Source organism: Oryctolagus cuniculus, chromosome 5 (genome assembly GCF_051225735.1).
Source record: "Oryctolagus cuniculus isolate XC-2025 breed Fujian yellow rabbit chromosome 5, ASM5122573v1, whole genome shotgun sequence".
NCBI lineage: Eukaryota > Metazoa > Chordata > Mammalia > Lagomorpha > Leporidae > Oryctolagus > Oryctolagus cuniculus.
In genome coordinates this window covers 54,004,646-54,013,077 of record NC_142871.1, presented here as the reverse complement: position 1 = coordinate 54,013,077, position 8,432 = coordinate 54,004,646, and the positions used below count along the sequence as shown (strand labels likewise).

At 38.5% G+C, this 8,432-nt stretch overlaps 1 long non-coding RNA gene across 1 annotated transcript; it reads right to left on the bottom strand.

The window, feature by feature from the left end:
- Positions 1–2,355: 2,355 nt before the first annotated feature.
- Positions 2,356–5,098, bottom strand: LOC127493157 (uncharacterized). Its single transcript, XR_007923201.3, has 2 exons — positions 4,557–5,098; positions 2,356–3,375 (listed from the first exon to the last, which is right to left on the bottom strand). It is a non-coding gene; the product is annotated as an uncharacterized LOC127493157 (long non-coding RNA).
- Positions 5,099–8,432: the final 3,334 nt, after the last annotated feature.

Genomic DNA, 8,432 nt, shown 5'->3' with positions numbered 1-8,432 from the left:
GTAGTGGTTGCTTTACTTGGGGTTAAAACATGTTGAGACACCTGTGTCACATTTGACAGCAAATGATTTGATGCCTGAAATAAATCATTTACTGCCTTCTATGAGGGGATTGACATTTGTCTCCTAGCTTTGGCCCCCTCTTGTGGACGTTTAGGGAGTTGTATCTGCCTCTCAAATAAATAAAAATGTTATAGAAGAAAAATTCAGGAATACTTCAACTCTACATTTATTTATTTCATTTTATAAAAATATTTATTTATTTATTTGAAACTCAGAGTTACACAGGGAGAGAAGGAGATGCAGAGAGAAAGAGCGAGAGCGAGCGAGAGAGAGGTCTTTCATACACTGGTTCATTCCCCAGTTGGTTCAATGGCCTGAGCTTCACTGATCCGAAGCCAGGAGCCAGGAGTTATTCTGGATCTCCCATGTAGGTGCAGGGCCCCAGGGCTTGGGCCATCTTCTACTGCTTTCTCAGGCCAGAGAACTGGATCTGAAGAGGGGCAGCTGGGACTAGAACTGGTGCCCATGTGGAATGCTGGTGCTACAGGTGGAGGATTAATCCACTGTGCTGCAGTGCCGGCCTCAAATTTTATTTTTTCTAAAACCAATTTCACAGACATATTAACATATTTATTGAGTACCATGTGATGCTTCAATACATGTTTTGTTATGCAATGTCTAATCAGGTTAAATATATCTCTCTCTTTAAACATTTACATGTTGTTATAGTGAAAATATCTAAAACCTTATCTTGATGATTTTTTTAACTTTTATTTAATGAATATAAATTTCCAAAGTACAGCTTATGGATTACAATGGCTTCCCCCCCATAACGTCCCTCCCACCTGCAACCCTCCCCTTTCCTACTCCCTTCCCCCTTTCCATTCATATCAAGATTCATTTTCGATTCTCTTTATATACAGAAGATCAGTTTAGCATACATTAAGTAAAGATTTCAATAGTTTGCTCCCACACAGAAACATAAAGCGAAAAATACTGTTTGAGTACTAGTTATAGCATTAAATCACAATATACAGCACACTAAGGACAGAGATCCTACATGAGGAGTAAGTGCACAGTGACTCCTGTGGTTAACTTAACAAATTGACACTCTTGTTTCTGGCATCAGTAATCACCCTAGGCTCTTGTCATGAGCTGCCAAGGCTATGGAAGCCCCCTGAGTTCACCGACTCTGATCATATTTAGACAAGGCCATGATCAAAGTGGAAGTTCTCTCCTCCCTTCAGAGAAAGGTACCTCCTTCTTTGATGACCCATTCTTTCCACTGGGATCTCACTCGCGGAGATCTTTCATTTAGGTTCCCCCCCCCCCCGAGTGTCTTGGCTTTCCATGCCTGAAATACTCTCATGGGCTTTTCAGCTGGATCTGCATGACTTAAGGGCTGATTCTGAGGCCAGAGTGCTGTTTAGGACATCTGCCATCCTATGGTTCTGCTTCCCATGTTGGATCGTTCTCTCTTTTTTATTCTATCAGCTAGTATTTGCAGACACTATTCTTGTTTATGTGATCCCTTTGGTTCTTAGTCCTATCATTACGATCAATTGTGAACAGAAATTGATCACTGGAACTAGTGAGATGGCATTGGTACATGCCACTTTGATGGGATTGAATTGGAATCCCCTGGTATGTTTCTAACTCTACCGTTTGAGGTAAGTCAGCTTGAGCATGTCCCGAATTGCACATCTCTTCCCTCTCTTATTCCCACTCTTATATTTAACAGTGATCACTTTTCAGTTAAGTTTCAGCACTTAAGCCTTATCTTGTAGATTTTTTAAAAAAAGATTTATTTTATTTTTTGAAATAATTGGCACAGTGTATGCTACAAAATTGATGTCCTTTATTGTTAAATGCTTTCATCTCATAAATGTGCCAATCATATCTGCTGATGGAAGCAGTAAGAGTTCTGTTGGCTCTTATACCCCACTTTCACATTTTCATGATCTATCCTGAACTTCTGAGAGGAGTGAACTAACCACGCACATTTGTGATTATATCTTTTATTAAACTAGCATCCTGCATGGGGCAGGCATTTGACACAACAATTAAGATGTTGTGTTGCAAACTTGGGTTGTCCATGTTCCCTATTAGACTGTTGTGTTTAGTCCTATTTTCTCCACAACTGATCCACCATCCAGCTAATGGAGATACTGCGAGTGGCAGATGAGGGCACACATCTTAGAACCCTGCTGCCCATGTCAGAGAACCAGAGTGACTCCTGGCCTCCTAGCTTTGGCCTGACCTAGTGTGACAGCAAATTATTTCTTAGCTGTCTGCTGTGCAAAGACTTAGTTACTTTAAGTTCGATCCACAAGAAATACTCTGCAAGCCTTGTAGTATAAAGAAACAAGTAGTTTATTTAAGTAGCAAATTTTAAGAAGCAGGGCAGAGAGAGAGAGAAGGAGAAAGAACGGGGGTGGGGGGGAGTCCCCAAGAGTAGGGACTCAACCCGGGAATTTACCACTAGGCAATCTTCACACAGCACCGGAAAAGTATCCATACTGAGAACCAAACATCATCAGTAATCACCACGGGCACGTTCATCATTCAGCATGACTGTGTGTTCCCCCAGGATGGAAGAGCAGCAGCAGAGGCTTATTTGTCATTGAGCTTTTTTCCTTTGAGTTAGAATATATAGTAAGGTGCACACAGTCCAATTAACAAATGTGCTAACATTTTGTATTACTCTAAAATTAGTGATTTGGGTTTCATTAAATATTTGCAACATTTCCTTTGATAAAACAACAAATTTTCCTGTGGATGGAACACTGAGGGTAACCATTTAGCCATAATAGTAGTAGCCTCCTATTATCTGTAATTGTTACATTTTTGCAGGTTTGTGGAATCCTAACTATTTGTGGAGTATTTTGATTTATAATTTTTTTGTAAAGCAAACCAAGCATTAGCTGTCCAAGCATTCCTATCAGTAATAGGAGTAGAGTTAGAACATAATACAAAAACAGAATGGGTAATATTGAATTCAGTGATGGAAGAATTACATTGTTTTACCGTAGTCTGGACACTTTGTCACCACAATTTTTCATTTTACATAGTAATATTAACTTTACAACAGGTAACATTTACTTCAGATGAAATATTCAAATGCAGGGTGGGAGGTGTTCAGTGTACACTTATTTATATTTTTTACTCCCTGTGTGAGTAGTTACATTTTATCCAATTACTGTCAAATTCATCTGTAACATGGCTAATTAGTAGGACAGGAGAAGGTATCTTGAGGCGAGATCTTGAGTGAGTCTTCCATCCCCATCTGCTGGTAATGGTGCCAAAGAACTGCAGGGGACTTCCAGGAGTCCAAGCACAAGTGGTCCAACAATAGAGTAGAAACAAAGAGAGGATCTAATTTCAAAGGAATAAATGATTAGTAGGGATAACTTCAGGTTTTTCTTGCCCAAGAAACATTACTATTACAGTGTTATTTACTCCCTGTGCAATTGCTTTACCCGGTCTGGGAATGTCCTTGTGGTGTTTTTTTACCCAAACCTCAGATTCAGCTATTATCTCAATAAACCCGAACCCACCAGCACGGGTAACTATTGATGGAGGGTTTTTCTTTTTCTTTTTTTTTTTTTTTTTTAATAAGACCCATTTCTTGGTGCTGGCACATGGAATTAGCAACATTTGAGCGATTTTGGTCTTGGCGGGAAAGTGTAAGTTTTCTCTTCCAAGATTATAAAGTGCAACATGAATTTCTCCTCTGTAATTTGTGTCAATTATCCTGGCCATTATCTGAAATTTTTTTAGTGCCAAACTGGAATGGGGTGTAATTTGACCATAATATCCTAGGAGAATCTATATGCCTATTTCTGTTTATACCTTTACAATATCTCCTGGAGCTATCCATACTTTCTTAAGGTTGTATAAATCATGTCCAGCTGAGTTAACGGTGGCAGCATAGGACATTTGTGTATCCTTGTGAGTTTTTTACCATTTTACATCCTGGAAGGTATAAAATTTCCCAATTTGTAAATTAGGAGTCATCATTCTCCTTAAAGGAGTACTCCCCGTCCCCAATATTCTGTTATTTAACTGTTGTTTTAGGGCTGTAAATAATTTGTCCTTTCAATTCTTATATGAATTATCCCCTAGCTTTTTAATTTTTCTTTTAATAATCTATTTATTTTTTAAATAAGGCCAGCTGCCTGGGGATAATATGGTATGTGATATCCTTTAAAACGGGTTTTCTTATTACTTTGAATTTGCAAAGGCACCCTATAATATAAGGTTACAATATTTAAAGTCCTAATAGTATTTTTCTGGGTGGCCTTCTGGTATACACAGGCAATCAGTACACTGGAGTAAGTATCCATACATGTACATATTTATTGACATCCGTGTGAAAATGGAAGAGGGCCATGTAATCAATCTGAGAAATTTGTGTAGGGGCTTGTCCTCTATGTAATTCTCCAGTAACTATTTGGGGCAGGCCCCTCTCTTTATCTAATTAACAGGTTTTGCATTGATCTTGGATTTATTTTAATGCTGATAAGGGTACATGTATGTCTTGGTCCTGTGCCTACCTGTGCATAGCGGCAGGTCCTGAATATCCTGTTTCTTTTTTTATTTTTTTTATTTTTTATTTTTTTGACAGGCAGAGTGGACAGTGAGAGAGAGAGACAGAGAGAAAGGTCTTCCTTTGCCATTGGTTCACCCTCCAATGGCCGCCGCGGCCGGTGCGCTGCGGCCGGCGCACCGCGCTGATCCGATGGCAGGAGCCAGGAGCCAGGTGCTTTTCCTGGTCTCCCATGGGGTGCAGGGCCCAAGCACCTGGGCCATCCTCCACTGCACTCCCTGGCCACAGCAGAGAGCTGGCCTGGAAGAGGGGCAACCGGGACAGAATCCGGCGCCCCAACTGGGACTAGAACCTGGTGTGCCGGCGCCGCTAGGCGGAGGATTAGCCTAGTGAGCCGCGGCGCCGGCCCTGAATATCCTGTTTTTAAATGAATCCATTTTGCTAATCCCTCATCAGAGGGATTGTCACAGAACACCATTGCCGCAGTAGCCAATCGATCCACGTCCACGCTGTGCTTATGTTCCGTAGAATTCACCGTCCTGTGGGTATCTACATGGAAGACAGTAACGTTAGTACATTGAGTCGATTTCCATATTTTTTATAGTTTATCCCCCTATAGGGGTCTGCCATGAATTTGTCAATTATCCTTTTTTCATTTAGTGATCCAGGTAGTTAGACAATTAGCTATGGCCCACGAATCAGTAAAAAGGTGACACTCCCTTCCTTTCTCATGTTTTAGAGCCTGGTATATTGCTTGTAATTCAGCAAACTGACTGCTAAGGTTTTTTTTCCTTGGGACTCTAATACCACGGTGGTGTTTGCATTATATGGCACAGCTTTTTAATATTTTTGGTGCCCTATATATTTTATTGACCCATCTGTGAACCATGTATGCTCTTAATAAAAACTCAGCTGTTTTTAAACAATTAGAATTTAACGGAGACATCAAGAGAACATAATAGATTACTTTAACTCATTGCTTTAACAGAGGGTCAGATTTTGATTTTATGTTAAAGAAAATAGACCAATAGTTTTGTAACCAAAATTTTTTTCTTTCCATAATGTTTTGTGACTTTCTCACACGTTCTGTAACTTACTCAAACCTTTCTTTTTTTTTCATTCCAGTAAAGAGTAAACTAACCATTAAGATAAACAATTTTTACAAACTATGTCCTTCCTTTATTTAAAAACCTCTTTTCCTTTTAACTTTTCTTATCAAGAACCTGCTTTTATACTTGTGACCTTTTACCGTTTGTTGACTTTTTGATTTACAAGCTTATTAAGAATACATGGGCCTATGGTAAACTGGATGGTTTGAGAGGGCCTCTGTGTTTTTTTGTAAATTTACTTCCCATCCTTTAGACCTTAAAAAAAAAAGAAAGATCACTTCTAATTGTTGTACTTTTTCTTGGGTGGTTGCTTGTATTAAAATATCTATATAGTGAGTAATCAAAATGTCGGGGGAGACTTAAGTTCATCTAAATATTTAGCAAGTATTCTATGGCATATTGTGGGACTATGTTTGTATCCTTAAGGCAATCTTGTAAAGGTATATTGTCTCCCTTGCCAGGTAAAAGCAAATTGTTCCCACCTCTCCTCACATATAGGTATTGTGAAAAAAGTATTAGCCACATCAATAACTGCATACCAAGTACCAGAATGTTTTTGAATTTTTTTTATTAAAGTGATGGTATCTGGGACTGCAGTAGTCAATGGGGGAGTAACTTTGTTCAACTCCCTGTAATCCACAGTCATTCTCCATGTTTTATCTGATTTCTTAACATGCCAAATTGGATTATTCCTTTTAGTGATTATGGGGATCATCACTCCGGCATTAACATAATTTTTTACATGTCCACCTGAAATTCTGTATTGTTTACACTGAATAACCTTAGTTGGCTCTGGCAGCAGGTACAGGAGCTTGATACAATTTTCCTCCCCAAGAGTAGGGACTCAACCCGGGAATTTACCACTAGGCAATCTTCACACAGCACCGGAAAAGTATCCATACTGAGAACCAAACATCATCAGTAATCATCACAGGCAACAAACAGCACTAGAAAAGGATCCCTACTGAGAACTAAGCATCATCAGTAGTCATCACGGGCACATTCAATGTCCACCATGACTGCGTGTTCCCCCCGGGATGGAACAGCAGCAGCAGAGGCTTGCTGTGGCTCCCTCTTAAAGCCCCCAAGGACAAAGGGGGCTCATTGCCAAGATTTTAGGCAAGCATTGTGTCCTGTCTCAGATCTTGGCCAGAGAGCCTAGACAGGAAGCATGCCCACCTGTTTATCAGAAACATTCCTTTATCCTCCTCCCTGGGAACTGGCCAGGCTCCCAAGGAGCAGGAGAAAGTCATCTGGCAGATGAGTTACTTGTTTACCAGAGCCGAACCTAGATACAAACCTCTTTATCCTAAAAATTTGTCCTTACACCTAGCCCCAGCCTTGCCAGAACTTGTGTTTGAATCAGATGACAGTTCTCTTTCTTTTTCTCCATGTCCCAAATCCTCTCTTTTTCTGTCTGTCTTTCAAATGAAATAATAAGAATGAAATAACAAAGCACATCACATCACAAAATGTATAATTATACATCTGTTCTCTTATGATGAGTCTTTAGAATGAATAAATTAATCTTGCAACTGGTAAGTTTGATCATATTAAACTATTTAGTTATTTTGATAAAATTCTCTTATATTTTCTGATTTTATTTAGTGCCATAAAAGTAAAAAATGCAGAACTGTAGACACAATATGCAGTTAATTTTATTAGAGGATTAAATAAATACATCTATGTCAAATAGCAAAACTGGCTGTATATGCCTCAAAATTAGAATTTCCTTCCCTTCTCCTCTTAGACAGTTCTCCTCTCCTTCTTTTGAAACATCTGAGGCACTGGTCACACTAAGGCAACCTTAAGAAGGGACAGAATTCTTACCATTAGCTCCAGCTCACCCACTTGTCTTTCAGAAGCTGAGGGCCTTGTCAACTGCCATTACCTTTGCACCTGCCTTTTGTTTGTCTTATAAAAAAAATCACTTAATGTGTGCTGATAGCCCTTTAACAAAAAGTGGCTAATAAGAAAAATATGTATGATAAAACATAACCCAGGAAGTGAAGCACATTTCCTGGTGTTTGTTTTCCTGGTACATAAGCTCTTCTCTTGTTGATGCAACATATGGGAATGTCATTTGCATTGGCTTTACTGCCCCTACAATTGGTGTTTGTATTTCAGTTTGTTCAGGTTTGCTTTGGTGCTGAATGTGATACTAAAATCCTATTTTCTCTCTTGTGTCTTTCTATCAGGTGCTATTGCCAGTGACCAGTCATTTTTTTTTTCACTCCTGTAAGTTTTGTTTATGGCTGTTTCATCCCTTAGTAGGGAAAAGGTAGAGTAATTTCAGCTCTGTCATTATAAACTGCATGACTTTGGCCTTTTTAAAATATTTATTTATTTTTTATTTGAAAAGCAGAGTAACAGAGAGAGGAAGAAAAAGGTGAGATCATAATATGTGATCTATTTTTGAAGGCCCTTCTTATGCATGTATTTCAAAATATATTGCACCAAAAGAGACTTTTCTTTCACTTATGTTCTCCATGAATTTTTGAAGTAACCACACCTTTCAATAATTAATAAAATAGTTTTCTTTGAGTATAAGAATAACATCCAGATGAAATTAAGACATGATTTATATGCGAAGGGTATTCAAAAAGTTCTTGGAAAATGAAAGTTTGAAAATAATGCACAGATTGAGAATTTTTTAACCAAAATAAATTTATGTTTTTTAAAATATTTATTTATTTGAAAGCTAGAGTTACAGTGATTTTACATTTTAATTATATTTTCAGCCAGCTGAAGTGCCCTTATAGATAATAAATTGA